Raw genomic sequence first — 26,085 nt, 5'->3', positions numbered from 1 at the left:
GTTGCCAAACACTCACACGGGTCGTTCTTCAATGTTGGAATTCTATATCTAATTGCATTTCAGATACAGAAACTCAGCTCTTAGTTATGACCCTCTTCTTTATTAACTGAATTGTTAAATTCAAAGTATATCATTCGTTAGATTGGTATACAGGCAGGGTGAGGCGTCCGTTTGTGGCGCGGTAGTTTTGGGGTAAACTACCAGGGACGGACATGTACGTCTGGCAACGCCACCACACGCGTTGACGTTATCCCTCGTTGACGTATGTTTGTCTCATTCTAGTGACGCGGGACTGCTGGTGTGAACCACTCCGAGGATGACTGTAAGTTCCCGAGTATAGCGCGGGTCGTCTACTGTGTACCATCCCTAGGGTGATGCAGGTCTATACCGAGTGTGGCGCGGGTCGTCTGTCGCTTGTCCTCTGGTGAGTACTATCCGAAGTGTAGTGAGGGTCGTCTGTTATGTTCTCTCCCGAGGTTGGCGCTGCTTCCTGGTATGTACCACCCGGAGGGTAGCGCTGCTTCTCTGGTCTGTATCACCCTGAAGGTGGTGCAGGTCCTCTAGTGTGTACCACCCTGAGGGTGGTGTGGCTCCTTTCTAGTAACCATAGGGTGGCGCGGGTATTCGGGTTCGTACCATCACAAGACTGGAGCGGGTCCTCTGATATGCACCATCCAGAGGGTGGCGCGGGTCCTCTGGTGAGGACCACCTTAAGGGTGGCGCGGGTCCTTTGGCCTGTATCATCCCGAGGGCGGCTCCTGTGGTGTTTACCACCCTGGTGTATACCATTCGTGTGTGTGTCGGGGGTAATTATGGCGTCTGTACTTAGAGTACAGTGTTGCGTCTGTGATCGTGAACAAATCAATGAATTACAAAAGCGTAAAATTTAAATGAGTTTGTTTATTACAAGTGTCGGTGTAGCAAACGATGTTGCAGGCGTCCACGAACAGTTTGATGGTCTTTATTCATCAGGTAAATTAAGTTTGACCGCTGTTGTTACTTTGTGTTAAAGGGAGACCTGATAATACCATTGCTGGTCTCCCGTACTTCTCCATTGTGTACAGACGCACAATACCCTTGACTCTTTATGGTAATTGTGTTCACATTATCTCTAATTACTTTTATCCGAACCGTCTCTAAGATTGAAGTAAGTTATCAGTACAAGGCCTATTGACCTTAATGTGATCATCGAAGCCACACTTCTCCAGTGGGACTAGGTCCCGCCTGACCCATTTATAAACGCCCTTAATCAAATTACAAGTCCCCGACTTGTAATTTGATCTGACCTACATTACAGGAAATGCTAGCTGCTGGAAAGTCTTCCTTTAAATCTGATTATTACTTCTTGTTAGTTCTTGTTAGTTGTGCGGTTGTGCCTTGTAGCATTTTAGCCTTGCGTCTTGAATATTCATTCCCCATGTGTATGAGAACTTCGCGTTGATATAGTTTCATATGAGCCTGTACTACTGAAGCGTCATAACATTGCCATGATTAAGTAAACATGTACACCATTCATATTAGTTACATGAGGTAAATAATTACGTAAACACATACGTATCGGACTAGAGATCGATCCACTTGGTACTCTGCTTGTCACATACTTCCACTTCACTATTTACTGTAACATACTGATTGCCTCCCATCAGAGACGACTTAGATTATATTTTGTAAATCGTTCGATGATGCTACGCATGTCCTTCATCTTATACATTATCAGACGAGATTATGAGAAGCTTCCTTAAAACTGCAGTAAACAACATGAGGAGAATCAGTCCAGTTGTTGCAATCCAAAGACCCGTATAACACTTGGGAATCTGACTTGCTTCTTAGTGAACTTGGTTGCGTTCCTTGATTTGGTGAACATTTGTGTAGATGTATGTATACAAATATGAGAACTCTGACTCATTCTTACTATCTTGCTGCTTAAAATGTGAATGAGATGCTTGAGCTTCTCAAACTTTCCTCTAAGGTAATTAACTAATGTACAGAGTATATTACGAGACCTGCGAAGTTCAAGAAGTTAAGACATTCCTCTTGAATAGCATCCTGCTTCAGGAAGTCTGGCGAAAAGTTCTGTCAACTTTTCCTTTCCTAATGGCCTCCTCATTGAGCAAACTGGGGTTCATTTGCTTTTGACTGGCTTCCGCGTCTAGATTAGTATACCAGGAGACATTGTGATTTTATAACATACAAGCGACAGTAAAATTTCGGCTAAAATCCAAAATTACAGCATTATGGTACTATATGGTGGTATGTCTGGCAAGTCTTAAGATTAGACTTTAAGGAACTGATAACTTGATTGAGTTATATCTTCTGTGATTATTTCCTTATCAATAACACAACGTCAACGAACAATGCCAGATGTACAGGTGCCCATCGGCCTCTTGTTGGCACTGGCCTTGTGTTAGTAGTACATGCTGAGGTCTTGCGTCTAAACAGTACTTGGAGGTAATACCTGATGTATATGACTTGCTCTGGTAATACGTTTGAGAGGCTCACTTCAGAAATGCCATAATGAAGTCGGTTGGTTGTCACTGATCTTAAAACTCGTTTCACATGGCGGGTTGTAACACTCGCTACAACAGGTTCTAACACTGTCACAGCGGGTTTGTCTGTAGGATACATGGGGCTAATGAGTCATTTGTTATAGCCTTTGTGAAAATTATGTATATGTTGAATGTACTTATCATATGTGATCTGATAACATCGGATCCAGATACAGTCATGAATGTTTCTTTTGTGTGTGAAATGCGTATCCTCGTCTCCCTCCCCCCTTTTCTCTCTCTCTCTCTCTCTCTCTCTCTCTCTCTCTCTCTCTCTCTCTCTCTCTCTCTCTCTCTCTCTCTCTCTCTCTCTCTCCTATCACTTCCATTTTCTTCACTTCTCTTTTCTTTGTTCTCTCTTATTCCTTGACGTACGTCCTTTTTATCTTTCTCCTACGTAAATTTCTCCTTAACTTCCTTCTTTACTTATTGCCCTTCCTTTTTTTTCATACCTGCTCCTTTTCCTACATCTTCCGTTATCATGTTTTCCTGCCCGTGTGTTTCCTTCCGACTTTTCTCCTTCCTGTGTAACCGACTCTGTGGTTTTCCTCCTGGCTGCCCACGTCAGATGTTATCTGCCGCTAACAGCCAGACTCGGACGTCTTTTCCCGCACTTCTTGTCTTTCTGTTGTCTCAAAACAGTTTTTGTCTTTCTGTCTTGTTTCTCATCCTTTTTTTTTTTTCTATATTTCTCGTGTCCTATTCTTTTCATTAAAACTTCAAAGGTATGTTAAGAATAATACTTGTAAAAGGCGACATTTTCAAATTCACGAATTTGATTGTTGAAGTATTTCTTAGTCTAAACTTAAGTGCATAGCTATCAAGATTTTTTTTTTTTCTTTTATTTCGCGTATCTTTCGTAAGCTGAAGACATGCCAGTACATGACCTTCTTTACATGCTTGAGATGATTCATCTCTTATATTCTCGTTGATCGTCTCTCTCAATAGCCTCCAGCAGTGCCAGCCATAACTCGTGTAAACTTTCGGAATACCGCTTTATGATTATACAAGGACACAGGCCTTACGCTCTACTAGTGTTACTCGTGGACATTTTCCTGTGGTATGATTCAAGAGTATCTTCACTTACCTCATCTACTACAGCGTCGTCGCCTCTGCCAAGTGATCTGTACCTTATTTTGGTAACCAACACGACACCTGTCTGTCTACCCTTCGTCGTCCATAGTAACATAATCCACTTATACGTCCTGTGGCTCTCCTCGCAAAGCTGCTGCTTCCTCTCCCCTTGTTCGAAATCCTTGTTGCAATACCCAATGGTTTTCTTTCTCCCTTGTCTCCTTGTTCGTTGGTATAACTTCGCTACCGTCCCGTCTCTCTCTCTCTCTCTCTCTCTCTCTCTCTCTCTCTCTCTCTCTCTCTCTCTCTCTCTCTCTCTCCAGTTCAAGGGATATACCTCACTGACTTTTGGGATAACCTATTGATCTTCCACGGACAAATCTTTTCCTTTTATGATCATTTACGATCAAAGTGTTTCAGCAAGAGAATAGAACAGATTAACTTAACAGTGCCTCCAGGGAGTCGTAGCTCACTCGCTGAAGAGGAATATAAAGTCAAGAGAGAAGCGGGAGCGTACACCTGGTTGTCTGGGTACAACTACGTTGTTTGAAATTATTGCTTTAACAAACCACAGTCTCTCTCTCTCTCTCTCTCTCTCTCTCTCTCTCTCTCTCTCTCTCTCTCTCTCTCTCTCTCTCTCCGCCATCTTCCTTCGCCACCCTAGCATCACTCTCTGCCACTTTTCTTCTTCTCTAACACATCACAATCCACGTTTTCTACTTCCTGACCTTACCACATATGTCTGTTTTCCCCTTGGGTTTCAGAGCAGAGTCATTCCTCCCTCCCACGTCACATACCATCACCACTATTTACCCTTTCTCCCTCGGCACACTCCACCAATTTCCTCCCTCACACTCCACTCCCCCGCCCCTACTCCACAAGACTAAGCGTTCCATACGACAGCACTGGTCAACAGATCTCTCTGTATGTTACCCATCGTACGACTGGGACGTTTTAGTCGCCTTCATCATGTGGAATGTTGCCCAGCTGGGGCTCGTATGTTTACTGGCCACAAGAGGTGTATGTTTTCGTTTGCTGTTTATTTTACTATTTTGTGGGAGATTGTATTTCCTCTTCTTGGTTCTCTTAGGGTAACTGTTTTATCCATGGAGGTTCTTATGCTGGTTTCATCATCTCTATAATTCTTATAACGGACAAGAGTTTATGATTAAGAAATTTTGTTGATAGGCTCCGTAATTGTTATCACGGCTGTAATGTGTGTGTGTGTGTGTGTGTGTGTGTGTGTGCGCGCGCGTGTTTTGAGAGAGAGAGAGAGAGAGAGAGAGAGAGAGAGAGAGAGAGAGAGAGAGAGAGAGAGAGAGAGAGAGAGAAACAACAGTGAAGGAAGGAAGAAGCGGACAAGAGAAGGGGAAATGTGGAATAGAATATAATAAATAGCCTGCATCATGGTTTTTGACCTTCCAAAGTCTATTTTCAGAGGATTTAAGGTATAACATGTATTTTTTTTTAACATATATATGAGAATCCACAGTGCGCGTAGTGTTTAGTTTGCTCTAAACTACGATCACGTGAAATTCTTTACTTAACTTCCGGCGCAGAGAGTAATATTTAGTGGAACCTTTGCTTCACTTCTGTGTGTATGATACTTAGGTACTATTGGTTCTGTATGGGGAGGGAGCTCTATGTTCATGGAACCTTATTCTTTTTTTTTCCTTTCTCTATCGTGCAGATTTTTGAACTTTAATTTATATAGTATCCAGTTAATCAGTCATCAGTTTATCTCATTCATCGGCTAATATTATACTATAAAATTTCTTTTTAACATCTTTTCTAAAAAGTTTCTTGAATATTTTCTATTTATGCCTTTCATGTATTCTATCCATTCATCTTTCAGAGAACCGTTTGTCTTCATCAAGCAGGTTTGAAAGCTGAGAGGTTGTAACCAGGTCGCCCCTAACTTTTCTTTATTTCCTACTAACTCGACTCTGGTATCATCTTTGATACTCTCGTCTAGTTCTTCTGTGTTAGTTCTTTGTGCTTTTTAGGTACAGTAGCAAATCTTGAAGAGCACATTCCAAGTATGTCATTCTGCGGGACATGACCAACTTGCTGAATATTTTATTACTGATACACGTGAGTGTGATTCTGCTGTTTTTCCACAAGACAGTTTGTCTCCTTTACTATTCTCGAACGCATGACTCTGGCTGGAGTCAGGTTTAGGAACGACGTCACCTCTCTATAGTCTCCCTTCCACGTAGTCTTTGCAGCTTATTTCATGGCAGACAATACCCATATCGGTGCTGCAGGAGCTTTATAAGGATGAAAAGAACTTCTTTGACAGGTATTTGTGATGATAATTATGAAGGTAAAATAGTAGTTCAGTAGTTTATATAATTATATTTAACATGTAATTTTTTTTATACATGTGGCATAACATGTTTCACGGAGTTGATCCGCTTCATCAGGTGCCACAGTTCATCGTCTTCAAATCCCAACACTGCCACAACAACCTCTCGCTTCTGCCATTGTAGACGACGCTCTGGCCTGACCGACAGTGACCGTTGAAGAGAAGGTTGAGGGTGCCATGTGGGTTGAAGGGTTTGGGTTGGTTGGAGGAGGTTGGCGAGAGTGACAAGATGTGTGTTCGATAATCTTTTATGTTTTGGGTTCTTGCTAATTCTTTCATAATGATTGGGTTGCTAATAGGATAGGCTTTAAAGTTGCTTCGGGATAATTCAAAGTTCTTAGTATTTGCAATTAAAACGGATTCATTGGCGGCACTGGTAGCATAATCAGCCGAGCGATACAATGTGACTGGGTTGTTAAGGTCTACGATCGTTTTCATGAGTGTTAAGCGATCGCATTCTTGTGGTCATGCCTGCGTACTGAATGACCGTGAAATTAATAGGTCATCCCTCGGTTACAAATTTGCCGGTCTGGCCAATGTATACATCTTTACATGCTTTACATTTGACGGCGTGAACTCTCCGAATGGTTGGGTAATTTGACCTACTATTGATTAAGGTCTTGCTGGTAGTTATTGAACTGGAAGACAGCATCAAAAGCACCGTTTTTTTTTTAGTACCTGTCTTACATTAGCTAAGTTACAAGAGTAGGGCAACACTAAACATTTAGACATCATTATTTTTCGCATATTTGTCACTACTAGATGCATAAAATGTCTTCCTAGCTTTCTAGTACGTCTTGTACACAAACCACTTAATAAAACATACCTGCCTAAAGATACGTCTTATATGACTACATTGAATCTTCTATTATTAGATACAAAAGGAATTGTAACATTACTATCAGTCTATGCAAACTTGATAGTTTTGTCGTTGGCAAAATTTGTAGACGGTTCCCTTTCCTGTCCACATAATAAAAATTTTATGAGAGGCATGATGCCAGACCCGAACACACCAACCCGAACGCTTGTTTACCAATGGCGTCTTAGCTACGTCTCTTCCTTATATATCGACTGACTGAGCTGCGTCTTCTATCTCATATGATGTGATCATTACACGGAAGTGCATTTAGGAACTTATCGTGTTTCCTTTTCCTGTGTTGTTATGCAAATACTAGATCACTCGCACCGCTGTGACATCTTGCAATATATATCATATAATGAACAGATATGCTGACGACCATGCTGATGATTACACTCTGTAGTCTCGAGATCAGCTCGAGTAAACTACTGCTCAACTACGTGGCTGGACTAAACCAATGGTAGAGTTACTGAGTTTCAGTTTCAACACCCTTTTAACGACGAAGCATTTTTCCCGAGGTTAGTGTAATGTCTTGGGGACAGAGTGAGCAGGAGATGAGCAAACCTTCATCGATCATTCGGGCTATACCAACCGTAACTTCGCTTTTCCATATTTACTAAAGATGAGTTGGGGGGGGGGGGGGGGGGGGGGCAGAGGAACGTCTTGGACTGAGAACATGATTACAGATGCCTAGTCAGGCTCGGGGACCACATGCATCTTGTTACTGGAGAAGAAAGGAAAATAATTTTGTCGCTGGATATCTGGTTTTACAGTGAGCTTTGTACATTACAGTTTTGGTGAAGTCATCACCCCGTCACAGGTTACTGGGCTGGGACATAGGGTTATGGATGTTGCCTGGAGGTGGGATAGGGGAAAGAGAGAGAGAGAGAGAGAGAGAGAGAGAGAGAGAGAGAGAGAGAGAGAGAGAATAGACAGACAGAAAATTGAAATGAAATAAGCAGGTGGATCATCCTCCCTTGCACAACTTGCGAGTGTAAAAATGATGCATCATAAAAATTACAGAAGCAAGACGGAAGGAGAGGGTTGCTGGTAGAGCAGAAATAACCAATATGGAACATATTGGGAGGAAATCCCATTGTAGTGGAATTATTCCTTTTCATCACAGACCCCACAGATTTCACGTGTTAACCATCTCGCAATAACTCGGGACGGCTCCCTGTATAATGACACGTACTTTAAGGTAGCTTAGATACACGTAAAAGAAAGGATATATAACCCCGTGAATGTTTTAGTGATAATAAGACGTACGAGTCGGTGAAGGACCAGCCTTGAAAAACGGCAAGACATAACCGCTGGATCAATAAGTCGACTTGCAGCGCCTTAAAGCTCGTTTGAAAACAATAGAATGTACGATTTGAAGCTGCCTGGTGGGCGGTCTGCGTGCCTGCTTAATGTCCTTCCCAGGTCTTTTGTTCATCGTCTGTACGCCTCCTGAAGGTCACCCTCAAGCCTTCTGCAGGTAGCCTGGGTGCCTCATTGAAGGTCACCTTCAAGACTTCAGGAAGCCACCTGGCGCCTAAGGATGGCCTTCAAGCCGTGTAATGGGCTACCTGAATACCTCTTCAAGAGGTTCCTCAAACCTTCCGTAGGTTGCGAGGTGACTTCATTAAGGCCATCTTCAGGTCTTCAGGGAGAGACCTAGACGCCCTTTTATCTAGGGGAGCCATGATGTGTGCCTATGTCTTCTTAAGGTGGGCCCTTAATCCTTCTGAGGGTCATGTCCGGTCGTTGGTTAGCCTAAAAGATATGGTCTCTTCCTCCGCCGTAAGGCTTTGTCGACTTTGAAAAATGTATGAATTCCGTCTTTTCAAACAGCAGGAGAATGACATTTGTATGACCATCAGCACTATCAAAGGATGACACAGGGTGTTTGTATGTAGGACAGAGCAGTGGCTCGTACATATTTTAATAGCTTATTCACGTATTTACATAAATGTTAATTTTCTCTTACGTTTAAGAAAATGGAACAAGCATTACCCGAACGAGGGAGATAAAAAGGAGAGAGAAACGGAAAATAATCTAAGGAAAGAAGAATTACAAGCTGTTGCTTGGAGTTTAAGTGATGTTTCTTAAAAGTGGAGAGCTTGCGGACATATACACGTCCACTCTTAGTTTTCAGAGTAACTGAAGAAACTCGCTCACACGGAAGTGCCGCAGGAAACTGCATTAAGCTCCAGTGATGTTTGTTATACTGGTTTCTGACGTTGTCAGGGAGGTGAAGGAAAATGCAGCCCTTTTGTTTTCTTTTCGTTTGGCTACAGGTGCCTACCCACGAACACGGACGACAAGATTCCATCATTATTGAGGGCTAGTGCGTAGGGTTCACCACAGGAATATCTAAGAGTTAATGAAAAATAGTTGAGTTACGTGTAGTCAAGTGGCTTTCACTTGAGATGGAGAAACTGTATGTTTGGGGAGTGAATACCAGCAGCCCACACATGGGTGAGGGAGAAACTATACACATAACAACCGTGGCCATGGAAAGGAACTTGACAGCCACTGAAGTGCTGGTTCACTGCGCTGTCATCAACCTAATACCCAGGCGATGGTACCTCCATGGTCCTTTGGTTGTCCACTTGCAGCTACCCATAAGATCAGAGGAAAACTGGGGAAAAAATGTCTGCAAACGATGCGATGAAGAAAGAGTCGAGTGGTTAAGTAGTAGAACTCCTGACGGTGTGACGGAGATCCTCTCAGGGCCCCATAGGGGAAAAAATGGAGGGGAAAAAAAAAGCGTCAAGGATGGTAAGTGGGAGATGTAAATTCAGAGAACACACACACACACACACACACACACACGCGTGCGCGCGCACTCAAAGAAGGCGAATGCTGTTTTAAAGCATGGTCGCCAGTCCGCAAGTGGGGGGAAAAAAAAAAGAAAGATAGTTTTGGAGAGAAATTGGAGGCGCTGCACGGGCAAAGTGCTCAGTCTTAAATCGTGTGAACCACGATGATGAAAGGTTGAGGGGGGATCTCGAGACATGACTGACTGGAAGGAAGGAAGGAAGAGATACGTGATGATCTATGCATGACAGCAGATTGATTCATCGGGAACATCTTCTTAATTGATCTGAAAGTAGTATCACAGGACGTAAGATACAAAATAATGTCTTTGGTGTTACCCAGGAATGTACCAAACGGAAATGGGACAAGAAAATGCGACCAAAAGGAAATGGGACAAGAAAATGCGAGAGTCCGGCAGAGAATTTAGGAAGATTATGTAATGAAATTATGATGATAATGATGAAAATGGGACAAGAAAATGCTAGAGTCCAGCAGAGAATTTAGAAAGATTATGTAATGAAATTATGATAATAATGATGAAAATGGGACAAGAAAATGCTAGAGTCCAGCAGAGATTTAGGAAGATTTTGTAATGAAATTATGATAATAATGATGAAAATGGGACAAGAAAATGCGAGAGTCCAGCAGAGATTTGGGAAGATTTTGTAATGAAATTATGATAATAATGATGAAAATGGGACAAGAAAATGCTAGAGTCCAGCAGAGGGTTTAGGAAGATTATGTAATGAAATTATGATAATAATCATAGATATGGAAACCTATATGGAATGTCGACGGAAAGATCTATGAAAACAGATTATGGTTAGGATCAGTCCCTGACATATTCTGGGAGTGATAGTTGTGTAAAGTGCATGGCGGCAGAGTTTAAGTAGTATCTTTCAGCAAGCAAGACCTGCGGTGAGCGCTACGCGAAAATCCCTCAAGTTTGGGCAAATCTCATTTCAAGTACACACACACACACACACACACACACACACACACACACACACACACACACACAAGGGCCTCCGCGATATATTGGATACTGTTACCGTCCGTGAGTCACCAAGGGGACGTCTAGGGTCGGGCTCCAGTGGGTTCGAATCATGGGCGTGACAGTCGGCCCACATCCAACCTAGGGGCTGGTTGATACATGGATCCTTAGCTTAAACTGTGGTGTGTGTATGCATATACACATACAGGAGTCAGGACATGGTGCATAGGTATATACAAGGTTGAGACGGGCAACACGAATGCAAAATTCTTTCCCGGTAGCGTATGAGCGGTAATCACGAGCAATCTCTCTCTCTCTCTCTCTCTCTCTCTCTCTCTCTCTCTCTCTCTCTCTCTCTCTCTCTCTCTCTCTCTCTCTCTCATCCTCTGGCATCATGCATAACCCCTCCATGTCCCAGTCAGATATCCTGGGACTGTCCAGTGGCTTCGAAATTGTGTAGAGCAAATCTCTCAAAAATACTGGGCATCTGACGTCAAACTTTTTTCTTTCTCATATAATATGGACGTGGTTCCTCTCACCTGACTGGGTGTGTGTCTGTTCTTCAGCTCTAAGCCCAAGATGTTCCTAAGGCTTTGCTCAAGCTTATCGTTGGTAAATATGAGGAAGCCAAGTAATGACGAGTAACCCGAATGAGCAGGTACTTGCGTCTCGTCTCCTGCGTGTTAACTCTGTCCCTATGACCCCTTCACGCTCTACTGTATGGGAAAAGTTTACCGCGTATAACTTGGTGAAACGTTGTTTAGTATCTCCACCGCTGGTTCATTCCACCCATGCAACAGCTACTAGAGACAATGAGGCGTGAACAATAGCTTACTATGGTTTATTTTGAGATTACAGGTAGTAGCAGCCAAAGCGCTGATATATGTGTGTGTGTGTGTGTGTGTGTGTGTGTGTGTGTGTGTGTGTATATATATATTCCTATGAGTCCACGGGGAAAACGAACACTGTCGTGTAATCATCACATCATCACGTCTTTACCAAATGGCGTCCTAGCTACGTCTCTTCGTTGTATATCAGCTGACTTATATTTCTTTCTTGTATCTCCCCTGATGATGTGATTATTACACGAAAGTGCACTTGGGAACTTACCGTGTTTCTTTTTCCCCGTGGACTCGTAGGAATATACTTGATCACACGCAAAATTGTGATCTATTCCAATATATATCAGTAAGACTAACTCTAACCATAAACTTATGTAACTATGATTACCCCTGTAAGGAGGGTCACACCACTGCCTGGCACACATTGGTTTGCAACTCTATTGGTGATTTCTGTTGAGGCCACTAACGTGCACGCTCAGCCATACTTTCCCCCCTGGAATGAAACTGAACAAATCTAACTGGTTCCTGTTCCCTCTGCCAGGAGACAAGGTCGACGAAGTGGTCAGGTTGGATGATACACTCCACTAGGTGGAAGGGACGTTCTCGTACCCTGGCCCCATGTACTACACCGGGCTCGCTCCGCATGATGCACCATAAACACCAACACACTAGAAACACCATTATATACGTTATACAAATGATTTGCAAATGAACGCTCGCTTTCATAGTACGCATATACGTATATGTATGAGGCATTATGTATTGCATAGGTAAACCAGTTACTGTTTATACATTACCAGTCAACAACTGTTTTAGCGACACTCGCTAACCCAATACATACAGCCACACATTTTGGTAGCTAGTTAATCCAACTTTCCTGTAGGTATTTGCACTGAACATGGCGTTTGTCGTCTATAACTTTACAGTTGGTCGTTGATGGGAGGATCGTGCCGGGCAACGCGCAAGCTGGCCAGCTGGATGGCTATTGTTGACGTCGCTCTTGCGTATTGGCAAATGTTTGCGAGTAGTATAGTGGAGTAAGAGGGAGAATGAGAAGTACCTCGTCTGGTGAATGCCTAGGCTGTTTGGACACAGTGAGGGTGTGAGAGGTGCCTGGCGTGGTGAGTGCCTCAGCTGCTGGGACACAGAGTGAGGGTGTGAGAGGTGCCTGGCGTGGTGAGTGCCTCAGCTGCTGGGACACAGAGTGAGGGTGTGAGAGGTGCCTGGCGTGGTGAGTGCCTTAGTTGCTGGGACACAGAGTGAGAGTGTGAGAGGTGCCTGGCGTGGAGAGTGCCTCGGCTGCTGGGACACAGAGTGAGGGTGTGAGAGGTGCCTGGCGTGGTGAGTGCCTCGGCTGCTGGGACACAGAGTGAGGGTGTGAGAGGTGCCTGGCGTGGAGAGTGCCTCGGCTGCTGGGACACAGAGTGAGGGTGTGAGAGGTGCCTGGCGTGGTGAGTGCCTCGGCTGCTGGGACACAGAGTGAGGGTGTGAGAGGTGCCTGGCGTGGTGAGTGCCTCGGCTGCTGGGACACAGAGTGAGGGTGTGAGAGGTGCCTGGCGTGGTGAGTGCCTCGGCTGCTGGGACACAGAGTGAGGGTGTGAGAGGAACCTAGTATGGTGAGGGCCTCAGCTACTGGCACAAGTATATAAGAGAGAGGTGGCACTAACTTCCACCTACACACTTTACTGTACGTATGTTAGTTTGCAGTAAGGGAAACTGAATTTAGTAAAATAAAAAAAAGTCTCCACTTTATTAACTTGTCTAGGTGTTTGAATGAGTTTCCCGTGAGCAGTTAGTAACATTTGTGTAACAGTGAGTGGGTTTGCACAGCATGAGGCCAGAAAGGATCACAAACATTTATTCACTATACATCTGACTCTTCAGCGTGTTGACCACATTGGCTAAATTTCGAAATATTTTCTATGCCACAGCCAACAGGCGAAAGTGCGTCCCTCGCCTTGGTCAAATTTGCTAAAGTTGTTAATACTGTGTAAGAGAAAAAGATCCCTTGTCGGAAGCCTTACAATATATGATACTGGGTAGCCTGTAGCTCTGTTGGTATCCAAGGAACTTGAAGATTTGATTAGCTGTTATCCTTGTTACTTTATAAAAAAAGATCTATTTATCATCTTTTGCTGTGGTGTAGATGATTTTGTTAATCCTTTCGAAATTTCTTGGAAGTCCCAGGTAACACACTAAGCAAGGTTTTTAAATGGTGAAAGTATCCGGAAATATTCTATTTCATAAACGTATGAATATACAAACTAATTGTATTTCATAAACGTATGAATATATAAATAAATTAGAAATCATGTAGGGAACATCACATCAGTGAAGTCCATGGAATACAGAAATGAATCTTTTCTTTTGGGTTTCAAGAGGGAGAAGTCGAGGCCCTAACCTAGCTGGCAGAAGCAAAGCTCTTTAAGTCAACTGGGAGAGGAGGATTCTCTTGCTCAATTGGAAGTGGTCAAGCCACAGCACAGTTGAGAAAGGTCAGGCCCCTAACTCAACCGGGAAAGATCAAGCCCCTTAATTCATCTGGGAGAAGCCAAGCCCCCAACTCTACTGGGAGTGACCAATCACCTGACTGCTGAAAGGCCAAGCCTTTACTCAACTTGGAGAGCTCATGTCGTAAGTTCAGTGAAAAAGGTCGATCCCTTAGACCCAGCTGGTAAAGGCTAAGCTCCTAACACATTTGAGAGAGGTTTAAGCCCTTACCTCAGATGGAGGAGGCCAAGCCCCTAACACTGTTAAAAGGGGTCAGACTCTAATTCAGCTGAGAGAGGTTCAACCCTAACTATGCTTGAGAGAACACACAACTGATGTCGGCTGAGAGAAGCGTAGCCAAAAACGCTCAGCAGGGAGAAGATAAACCCTAATGAAGCTGTGAAAGGTGAGGTCCAAACTCTGCTGCAAGTGGTCAAGCCGTTATATATGTATATACATAAATCCATATATTTTTTTCTGAATTTGATGATAATGTTTGAAATCATCATTAATAGATAAAGCAATGGTTCTAGAACTTTGGTTATATCGGTATGGTGTGTTACTGCTCCCGCGTTAACAGATGCAGTGGCAACTAGTTCAATGACTTTCAGTACATTGTATAAGAGATGCGGTGAATCGTTTAAGTTCAACTATTTCTCTTATATAATTCTGGAAGCCAAATCGCATATAAGCTGTAAAGGAAAACGTAATCGGGTATTGTTAACGAATAGCTGGCAAAGGTCGCAGCAACAAGAAAAATGTTGGTTGAAAAGAACCAATCAAAACAGCTATTGTGCTATTTATTACTGGTTTGTGCACAGTATGAGCCCATTGATGGCACTATTGTAGAGGTAAAATACTTGGAACATTTTATGAATTTTAGATATGTGCAGCAGGATACATGACATTTGACTAAGTTGAAGAATCTCTCATTTTCCTTTAGTCTTCTGTTTTCACACTGCCTCTCTAATTGCCATTACTCTCTGCTCTCCAATGGATCCTTCCCTCAATATACAAGTCGAATTATTTGTAGTATTCTTTTTTTATTGTACAGGTCTTAAATTTTCTATATAGTGAAAGGAACAAAATCAAACTCCACTCTTCCTTCTCGCGTCTCCTCCTGCTCCTCTGGCTTGTACCTCTGCCACCCGCACCATAACCTCTAGTGAAGACTTCCCACACACACCACTGTAGGTCAGCTGGTGAGGCGACACTCCCCTGAGGCCGGCCAGTCCCTGCCAGTACCTCCCTGGTGGGAGAGCAGCCTCAACGCTCTTTATGGCTCGCACAGCGTTCCAGCCGCTGATGACGGTGACTCTGGCGCTGACAACTTCACTATTTGTGGCTCGTAAAGTGCACCAGCCGCTGATGACGGTGTGTTTGTTGCTGACAGCTATGGCAGGAGGTCACATGAACCCTATGTTGTAAGGAACAGGGGCTGTTATACTCTGTTGTTTTTAGGGGAGAGGAAGTTGTGACTAGATAAGCTAATTGTATGGTCTTCCGTCGAGCACGTGTGTATAAATGGTTATGCTCAAGTGAAAGACCTTAACGCGGTGGTGGGGTTTGTGTGGAGCAGTGATGGTTTGAGCTATGGCAGCGGGGATATTGCTTTCCCTGGTAGGTTTAACCATGCTGCAAAGGTCAGGCTTGAGCTCGCACAAACACAGTGTAGGCTATTTTCTCTCCTATACTTTTCCTTCTTCCCTTCTGGTTCTATCAAAACTGGAATTGGTCATTTGTTTGAGTTAAAATGAATTTCTAAGATAGAGTATTCTAATCTGTATTAAGAACGTTGACTAGCATTAAATTCTCCAGCGCTTGACTCATAAGCCTAAATTTTATAATCCAATCCAGTCCAGCGAAAGTGTTACCCCCGTACTACCGCGGGGTGTTATACATCTGGACGTCATAAGAAATCTGTTTCACTAGGAAGTCGGCGATCGTCTCTGTCTTAGAAAGCCAGTGAGGGTCGCCCAGGCCGATCAACTGGAAGCTGCTGTTTACACGTGTTCCTTGATAGTCAAAATCTTTTTTGTAATGGAGAACGTCAATGACTTTACATCCTCACCCTTAGCATGAAAGGTATTGCAGCTTATGGCCAGAATGGTCATTATAGAATGTGAGATACTGATACTATTGATTACAGAGGAGCTCATTAACTTGTCGGCCTCCCAGACGCCAAAGCACGTAGATACTGAAGGCGGCTAGGAGGCTCAGGTGCAAGCAAAGCCTTCTTGCTCCAGTCATAAGACTTTTTTGAGCATTTTAAGAGAGCTTCTCTTCAGCTAAAGCCAGTGTAGCGATACCTTAAGAAAATGTTATGCATGCAAAATATAAAAAGTTAGGGAACCAGCTGGGTTCATTCTATTTTTTTTTTTTCATGCAAACTTTTATCTGCCTCATCAAGCCCAAGCAGCGAGAATAGACTAGAGCAGAGTAATATGATAAACCTGAAGCCAACATTTTGGCTGGCTACATTTTGACGACGGTATTAGAGATCCGACACAGGAGAGCCACAAGCAAGACTGCAGTCTAAAGTCATGACTGCAGCAATTCACCCAAAATTCATTGCCTTACGCATTATATAAGACATGTTATCAGATGCGCATGAAGTAGATGACAGACCTAGAGGGTGTAGTAATCCAGCCACATAGCCTTTTTATGTCATTTTTATGAGGCGGGAAGGTTTGCAAATGGAAGTAAACACATAATCACCATCAAGCGAAGGTTATAAACGTGAAAAATGGAAGTCGTTCGACTCTGGAATATAACGGTGAACGTATGATGACCAGTTAAAAGCTTACCTCACGTAGCCTTGCTGGTCCTCCTCCCACACTAGTGGGTGAGGGACATGCTGTACCCCGAGAACCATGTTTGTGGACCCACCACTGCCACGTACCCTGGCCCAGGGAGCTTGGTTTACACAAGACTAACAAGTTCAGATTTTATACGATTTTCTTGACGGTGGAAACTGCATTTTTTGTTGTTGAGATTTTTATATTTAAACTTACGTTCAGTGTGGGACTCCATGTGTTAATGTGAGTCTTTCACTTGGTGCTGTGGTATTGGTACCCCGTCCGTGAGACCAGACGGTCTATAATGTATTATGTAGAGGAACTGCAACTGTGTGTAACCAATTTTTTTTAAAGGTGTTTCGAAATAGAAATTTGTTTGTGGATTGTAATTGTTTCTTGATGTCTTTGATCTCTCTCTCTCTCTCTCTCTCTCTCTCTCTCTCTCTCTCTCTCTCTGTCTCTCTCTCTCTCTCTCTCTCTCTCTCTCTCTCTCTCTCTCTCTGTCTCTCTCTCTCTCTCTCTCTCTCCTCTCTGCGTCTCTTCACTGCACTCCTTAACGCGGTGGTGGAGTTTGTGTGGAGCAGTGATGGCTTGAGCTACGGCAGTGGGGATTGTCCTTTCCCTGGTAGGTTTTACCATGCTGCAAAGGTCAGGCTTGAGCTCTCACACCAACACATGTAGGCTATTTTCTCTCTTATACTTTTCGTTCTTCTTGGTCTATCAAAACTGGAATTGGTCATTTGTTTGAGTTAGAATGAATTTCTAAAATAGAATATTCTAAACTGTATTAAGAGCCTTAGATGCTCCAGTACTTGGCTTATAAGCCGAAACTTTGTAATCCAATCCAATCGTTATTACACTCTTGAGATATCCATCACATTATCATTTAAGCATAGCAAGTTGTCACCACACGCAAGAAGTGAATTACATATACAGATGCCAGTGTTCATCACATCGTCGATTGTGAAAATGACGGAAACAAATGTTGCATATCTGTGGTACTCATCTTCCGTGTATTCCTGTCCGTGTGTCAACTTATTTGTACCCTAGGTCTGTCTATTTGTCTATACATGTGCAGCATAAATCTCCCCGTCTATCGCCTGCATTGTGTGCCTAATGGTCAAAGCAGTCTGTAGCGTTCAGGATCTTTTGTTATCAATGTGTTAAGTATTCTTTTATAAGAACTGAAACCTATCATATGGGGTCGTAAGCTCTTTCTCGGGAAAGCTCAAATTTAAGGTTGGTATATAGGGAAGATGTACAGGGTGAAGATCGAATAGTCAAATCATGCGAAAGGGTATGAAAAAAACTTCTTAACTGAACATATACCATACAAGGTGTTCAAGGTTAAAAAAAAATCATTTCAGATGTGTTCAAGACGTGTCGATGCTCGTGTCTCGTTCATCAAGTTCATTTCCTGTGAAGCTTCAAATTATATTCTAAACGAAAAGCTGTGTACCAAGTTTCGTATAAAAACAAGCACGGAATTCACTCTATGTATTCTGTCATGTGCAGGGAGATTGACTTCAGGTGAAGGGAGAGCATACAGTATATTCATGCGAGACGGTGGGAAAAAAATCCCCACATACACTCGTGAGGAGGTCACTCCACGGGAAGGTAATTTTTCGAGAGCTTTCAACCATGTCTTGAGCACACTACATGCAAAGCGCATTACAGGCCAAAGTGTAGCCTTAATGTAGGAGAGGGTCATGAAAGTTGTGAGACATGGGTAATATTCCTGGGGTTTAGGACTCGAGTCTTTTAAAAGGATGTCTCGTAATGTTTGTGTTTATGACCGCCCAGCAGATCGTGACCAACAGGTCTAATGCTCAACCCTGAGGGCTGAACGTGACAGTAAACTTTGTCTTCACTTTTCGTGTCATGATGATTTTATCCTTGAAAAATCTGGTTTTATAAAGGGCTTAAAGTAAGGGGTCCCAGCAACAACCACTTCTTCCAAAATATTCGTGACATATCGGTTAATGTTTCTTTTTCGGTTTATGTAAATCCTCTGTTTACTTTTAGTTTGAATACATGAATAATGGTCGGGATCAATAGTTAAAAAGGTTAAAGGTTAACTGAAGATTGTTTTCGCATCAAATGTCTGATTGGCAGAAAAGCTACTGTGGCAAAGTTGTACAAGATATTCTGATAAAAGTGTTGGCCTCACATAACAGTATCAGAGCAACAACAGTTTGATGCACTCCTGGCGATGAGAGAGAGAGAGAGAGAGAGAGAGAGAGAGAGAGAGAGAGAGAGAGAGAGAGAGAGAGAGAGAGAGAGAGAGAGATTTCACATGCTGGACCATAACTTCCCAATCTTTACCTCCTTCTTTAGAGTATGGAGAGAGAGAGAGAGAGAGAGAGAGAGAGAGAGAGAGAGAGAGAGAGAGAGAGAGAGTGATAGTTACATAGTTACCTAAATATACAGACCACGCAGGGGCAGTCCCCTTAAAAGCGGTAGAAGAAAAGGATAGCAAAGCAAAAGCTCTCTCTTCCTACCCTCCATTCCCTTTGGCACACGCCAGATTGAAAAATGATAGAAAAAAATACCCTGCAGGATTGATATTCCTGAAGGAAATCTTTATAGTCAAGTCATAATAGAATGGACATACGCTATGCATCCCAGCACTACCAACATGCATCCTTTCACTTTTTTTTTTATAAATACAATAATCAAGATAAATTTGACCTCTAGCCTCTTGACTTGCCACGCCTATATTATTCCTGATGTCGAAGAATGGCACAATAATTCTTACTTGCTCCCTCAAATTAGATGTCATGGGTTAATGAATATTGTTCTGTTACCGCGGCATGGTCAGGGAGAGATCAGCGGTTAAGAAAGTAGTATGATATGCTATGTGTTATGATCTCTAATCAAATCTAGAGTACCGTAGAGTGACAAGTGACGATCAAGCCTAATTTTGGAGATGTTAAGGGTGTTGCTCTGAACAACGTTTCCTGGGAGATTGTTTCACGTATTAGCAACATCGTTGATAAAGAAATATCTGCAAAACCACAGCATGTGCGAGGTGTAGTCTAACTAGACTTAGGTATAGTGGCAATATCACTTCCTTGCTTTGACGTAAAGAGTCTTTTAATAAATCCTAATATTCTTTTTCCTGTCTAGCAGCTTCACTGCAATGCTGGAAGAATTTGAAGTACTTGGAGACACTGACCTATAGATCTCTCACACTAGGTGCGTACTTTATCTTGTGGCACATCATTTCATGATCAAGTATTTTGTTGAGGTTTCTTGCAACCGCTGGTATTTACTGACGTTAATGCATGTTTGCAATCGACTAGACCATTCGGTGATGTCATCTAGCTTCTCTTGTGAACTTAGCCTATTTTCTTCAATTGATATGACAGTCCCTATCTTTGTGTCATCTGCAAATTTAAACGATCATATGGATTATGAAAAGTTTAGGCCCAAGTACAGATCCCTGGGGAACCACCAACCCCTTAGTAACGGGTGACCACGGTGATGATCCAATATTCATTACGACTCTCAGCTGCCTTTCACGTAACCAGGCTTCTCTCCCATTTCCTATACAACCAGTAATCCCTAAGGCCCGAAATTTTGCGTCAGTCTGACGTGGGGCACTTCGTCGAATGCTTTTTGGAAGTCCAGAAATATTGTATATATTGCTTTGGTTTTGTCGTGGGTGTTGCATAATGTATGATGAAATTCAAGGAAGTTTATAGGTCATGATATGCCACTTCTAAGACCATGCTTTGTATTACTGATCATGTTCTGTTGTTACAGAGAGACTGTGATCTTGTCTCTAGTAATCTACTTTAGAGGTATACATATGATAGAGGTTGGAGCAAATTGGACAGGCTTGCAATTCACGGCTTCCCTTTTTGTATATACTAGTGACGTTTGCCAGTCTCCAGCCCTGTAGGACTATTTCATACTGGACAGATTTATTGAAAATGTAGGTTAACGGTCCGTCAGTTTTGTGTCTGACGTTTTTATTTACTCGTAGATAATCATAAGTCTGTGAGATATTTAGATAAGTTAGACACGGTTATCTTTAGACAGAGCGATAGCTAGATTAAAGAATATGAGTATCACATTGCATACAACAACCGGAGAGAGAGAGAGAGAGAGAGAGAGAGAGAGAGAGAGAGAGAGAGAGAGAGAGAGAGAGAGAGAGAGAGAGAGAGAGAGAGAGAGAGAATGTTCCCCTCCTTACCGGTGTATATGAAATATTCAGTATGGAAATCTTAAGGCCAGTAAACCGCACATGAGAACTAACTTCTTACCTGACTACACCATGTAAAACTTTGGGTCCTGATTTGAATAGGGAATCCTATAAGAAATTCTTTTCCAAATTTTTGGATTTGTATACGGTATGTTCATAAGATAAAGTAGGTCATTTTTCTTTTTCATTACAAAAATAAGGTAACGATACTATGGGTAACGCCTGATCATTTAGGTTTGTATATATATGGAAATGGCCAAAGTGTATTGGTTTTCGACATGGGCGAGTATAGCCTTCATAACGGTACCTCCTGGAAATTACAATACACATTAGTAACAAAGGAAAATATCATTGTTGTAGCGTCGGTGAATCATATTCCAAACGCCAGTGTAACAAGAAATGCCATTGGTCAACAGAAAGCAACCCAAACATAGTCTTTGGCAACTGTTATCTATCATCAGAATTAATTCCATTGTTAGCGCTATCAAAAAAGGTAAGAATGACTAGCATTCTTTTGAGTCTAAGAACAACCTTCGAGTCTCTCTCCGTGAATTCTCGAGGTCAGTTACTTACGCAGGAGTATAAAGACGTGCATGATAATCGAAGCAAGATCCGTTATTTTCCTTTGAACCGCATATTTCAAGAACTGCTTCTTTGATCCGTGTTTCGTGCCATAACTTTGATTTAGTAACTTCATTTACATATTGCCTTGCAAATTATTGTTCTCGCGGATATACGAGGGGTATTCTTTTAAGATGAAGTTAAATTCCATACATCAACATCATCTTACGTAAATCAGGAATGAACTGAAGCATATCATTCCTTCCCACGTATCCCTTCGTTCTGCTCCTCTGGCGACACTTCCCAGGGGCTGGCCAGTCCCTGTCAGTACCTTTTTGATGGGTGATCACCTCGTTAAGCGCTCCAGGCGTTGATGACAGTACCTCTGGTGCTGGTAACTTCAGTGTTTGTGGCTCGATAGGCGTACCAGGCGTTGATGACTGTACCTCTGGTGCTGGTAACTTCAGTGTTTGTGGCTCGTTGAGCGTACCAGGCGTTGATGACAGTACCTCTGGTGCTGGCAACTTCGGTGTTTGTGGCTCGTTAAGCGTACCAGGCGTTGATGACAGTACCTCTGGTGCTGGCAACTTCGGTGTTTGTGGCTCGTTAAGCGTACCAGGCGTTGATGACAGTACCTCTGGGGCTAGCTACTTCGGTGCTAGCGGCTCGTTAAGTGTTTGTGGCTCGTAAAACTCTCCAATCTCGGATGATGGTGTTGACAACTTCAGTGCTTGTGGCACATTAAGTGGTCCTGCTGCTGATGACGGTGGCCCTGGTGCTGACAACTTCAGAAGAACTCTGTAACAAGTCAGCTTCCAGACGTGACTGGCATAGCGAGCTGCAAGCAAAGCAGTCTTGCTCTTCACTTCCAGAAATGTGTTTTTGATTTAAGTAGAAAGGGTATCTTCATCAAAAGCCAATATGGAGATATTTCCAGGAAATACAGAAACAAATTATGTGAAATTTGCGGCAATGAATTTGGTTCTTCTTGTATTTCACACAATCTTTCATAAATGCTGCCTCGGCGTGACCAGCAGCGAGAATGGACCAAAGCAGAGCAGTGTAATGAACACGAAGACAATATTTTGGCTGACTTCATTTTTGATTCCAGTAATAGAGATCTGGCACAAGAAAGCCACATGCAAGACTGTGGTCTAATGCCTTAACTGGGGCTGACTCGCCTTAATTCATCACCTTACGCATTATAAAACACGTTATCAGATGTACATGAAATACATAAGAGACTTAATGGATTTATCATTCCAACTACAGAGCCTTTCCAAACTATTTGTTTCGGAGGAAAAGATTTGTAAAGGGAGGGGGAAAAACATCAACACTATTAAAGCATTTTAAAACATGAAATGGAAGTTTTCATGATTATAATATCACAGTAAATGTATCATGTCCTGTGAACATTTTTCCCAGACTTGCTGCTCACTTCATAGAAGAGGACATGTACCCCGTTACTACATATTAGAGAAGGACATATGCTCTGTTCGCTACATACTAGAAAAGACGTGTATCCCACTAGCAATGATGCTTGTCAATCCACTCTAATGTACCCTGGAGGCAAGCCTCACTTACTAAAGACTAACAAATTCAGATCTTATACGATACTCTTCACTGTCCAAAATGCAAATTCTTCTTCAGAGTTTTATACTTAAAAGTTACATTCAGTGTGGGGCTCCGCGTGATAGTGTGGTTCTCTCAGTGCTGTGGTATCAGTGTTCCTTCTGGGAGGCCAGGCCGCTATACAGAGGAACTGTAGGTGTTTGTTGTCGTGTGTATAGTGTTGGCCACAGGAAAGATAATTCTGTTTGTAGATCGAGATAATGATCATCTTAGTGTATCTTTTTTTTATGATTCTTGATGTTTTTGTATGTTAAACTATTAGTCTAGTTGCATATCTACTTTCTCTCTCTCTCTCTCTCTCTCTCTCTCTCTCTCTCTCTCTCTCTCTCTCTCTCTCTCTCTCTCTCTCTTTCGATACCGTATAATCTGGTAACGAAAATCTATTTCCCTCTCTAACCTGCCATTATGTATCGGTATTAGAGCCGCACTAGTCATGACCACAGGGTTAGAATTCGTCTATCTGGCACACTGCAAAAGAAAGAAATATGCAACTGTTCTCAATTAGCTTCTGAAAATGTGATTATATGCTCATCCCTGTACATAAGATCTGCATATTTCGTGTCAGTCAATGGAAAACTACCCATTGATGTCACGTCAGCAAGTAGTGTATGTCATAACCATACGTAATGGAGAGATCAACTCCTCGGCTAATAAGTGTTAAGCAAATGGAATGTGTTTTGAGATACATTGGCTGCAGAAGCTAATGGGCATTGACCCTGATCTCCTACCTTGCACACTGGGCATACACAATTAGGTGCAAAAGAGTCCTGCCACGTAGCCAGGCGCCATCTGACTTGAAAGCGTATGGTACCAGCTAATTGGCATCATCCTGGAAACACGATAAACTTTCAGCTGACTTATAGTATTTCGCTCACAATATTAAACCTCAATGACAAGGGAGACAGAGAGTAATGTTTGAGGATGAATGACTTACCAGGTGAAGATCATGTGTACGAGGAATTTTGCTTCGGTTTATGTTGAAATTATCATTTTTTTTTGCAAGATCTTTTATCACTTCTTATTTGTATGTCATGCCCCGAATTTAATTTGGAGCTATGCATAGGAAGATGAGAGAGTGATCCGTGTATTTTAGATGTGAACTGTCTGTTTGGATACAGTCATCCTGCCCAAACATGAATCCAAAGAGAATCTTCAACGGTATGACGTCCACTGGAGTTGTGGTTTATTGTTGAGAATTATAGAGCTTGCTGCTGTTGTTGGGTCTTGGTGGCGCGAACTGTGCCACTAGATCTACCGCTGGAGTTCCGTACTGCGAGTTATGGCGTTGAATCTACTGGGAAGCTATACATTTAGCTGGGGTTTGGCACTACAATTTGTAGGACTGTATTTACTGCTGATGTTTGGTGTAATAGTTAGTTGGGCAGTATCCATCACTGGGGCTTAGCATTGCGAATCTAGGAGATATCTGTTTTTTTTTGAGGTATTTGTACTGTGGATACAGACAGCTACAATACCTAGGGGAAAAGATGTTTCTCAGGCAAGATATATCGCTTAAACGTTCCACAAACTGGAAGGTATATTCTTCCTAATCGTTCGCCAAACCTCGCAACTGACGGCAGAACGCTATATAGAAGTAACGAATTCGACAATGATGATATCGTAATATTGTTGCCATTTTGCTTAAGTAATGGTACAGGATATAAAACTAGTGATATGCGTTTCACGCCGAATTGTTGTAGAAAGAGAAAGGAGAAATAAGGTAATGAAACAAAAGAGACGGTGGAATCTTAGAATTATTTTGATTAACTCTGGCAATTCCTTTACTCCATGTAATTAGAAGTGTTGACTTTAATTACCGTCACCATTGTGTGACCAGCGCTGGGTGCACATCAACACTGTCGAGCTCGTATCATATTCAGCTGAATACCTGTGATCTATAATCAAAACCATAAAACAGAAAAGTTAAATGCTTTAAGATGCTCTGCAAGAACAAAGATTTCCAAACCAGTGGCTCGTGAACCAAAAAGTTTTAGATATACGAGGGAAAGAGGAACCTGGTGTCTGGCAGTAAGTACTGTGTGATAGAATGTATGTTTGGGAGTAACATAAGAGTCGGCTGACGTAGTGTGTATGCGAAGCTCTTTCCAAACTACCAACAACACCTTGACTCGATGCCATCATGATCCCACACCAGACCAACTGCATTTTCTCTTTGTCTTCATCCATATGGAGGAGAGGTTGATAGAAGATGGGTAGAGGGAGAGGAATCTTAAGTTCCTTGAGTCAACAGAGATTTTTTTTGGCTTTCTCTGGATCGTGTGATTTCCCTTGGTGCATTGTACGTAGAATCTGGTACAGCGTACAGGACACATTATACACGGTACAGTTTCCAGGATAGTGTGGATGAGGTACAATGGACAGTGTACAAGGTAAAGTGTCCGGGTTACGGTATCGGAAATCTGGAGGTACGATCCTCTTTTCTTCCAGTTGTATAAAAGCATTCTCATCCTTCTAGAATGAGAAATAAACAATATAAAAGTTTATGTAGTCGTGTAACGTCTGCGACAAGTCTGTAAGCCATCAGTATTGTAAGACTAAACAGTGTTACCACCAAGATAAGCCCTTCATTTGGGTCATTTCGTACCTTTCTAAACCAGAATTTTGATGAATTTCAGTCTGTTACGAAAATTTCGTCAGCACCAAGATGTATAACACACGAGGAGAAAATGATCAGCAACATAGCAAGATAATTGCTGTACACCAACCCAAGCTGCGATAACTATTTGTGTGTTACGGGAAAGGAGTTTTACATTGTCACTTAACCTTGTTTATATATAGCCCGTCTCTCTCTCTCTCTCTCTCTCTCTCTCTCTCTCTCTCTCTCTCTCTCTCTCTCTCTCTCTCTCTCTCTCTCTCTCGTATATGTATATATAATGTGCAAACGCACA

General features: G+C 42.5%; 1 long non-coding RNA gene across 1 annotated transcript in view; it reads left to right on the top strand.

Annotated features, from left to right (window-relative positions):
* The first annotated feature begins 286 nt into the window (after positions 1-286).
* Positions 287-26,085, top strand: part of LOC139755806 (uncharacterized) — a 258,719-nt gene continuing 232,920 nt past the window's right edge. The window contains exon 1 of the long non-coding RNA XR_011714165.1: positions 287-424. This is a non-coding gene — a long non-coding RNA (uncharacterized lncRNA). The remainder of the gene's footprint in view (positions 425-26,085) is intronic.

The sequence above is a fragment of the Panulirus ornatus genome, chromosome 20, assembly GCF_036320965.1.
Source record: "Panulirus ornatus isolate Po-2019 chromosome 20, ASM3632096v1, whole genome shotgun sequence".
Lineage (NCBI taxonomy): Eukaryota > Metazoa > Arthropoda > Malacostraca > Decapoda > Palinuridae > Panulirus > Panulirus ornatus.
This window is presented reverse-complemented; position numbering and strand designations above follow the sequence as displayed.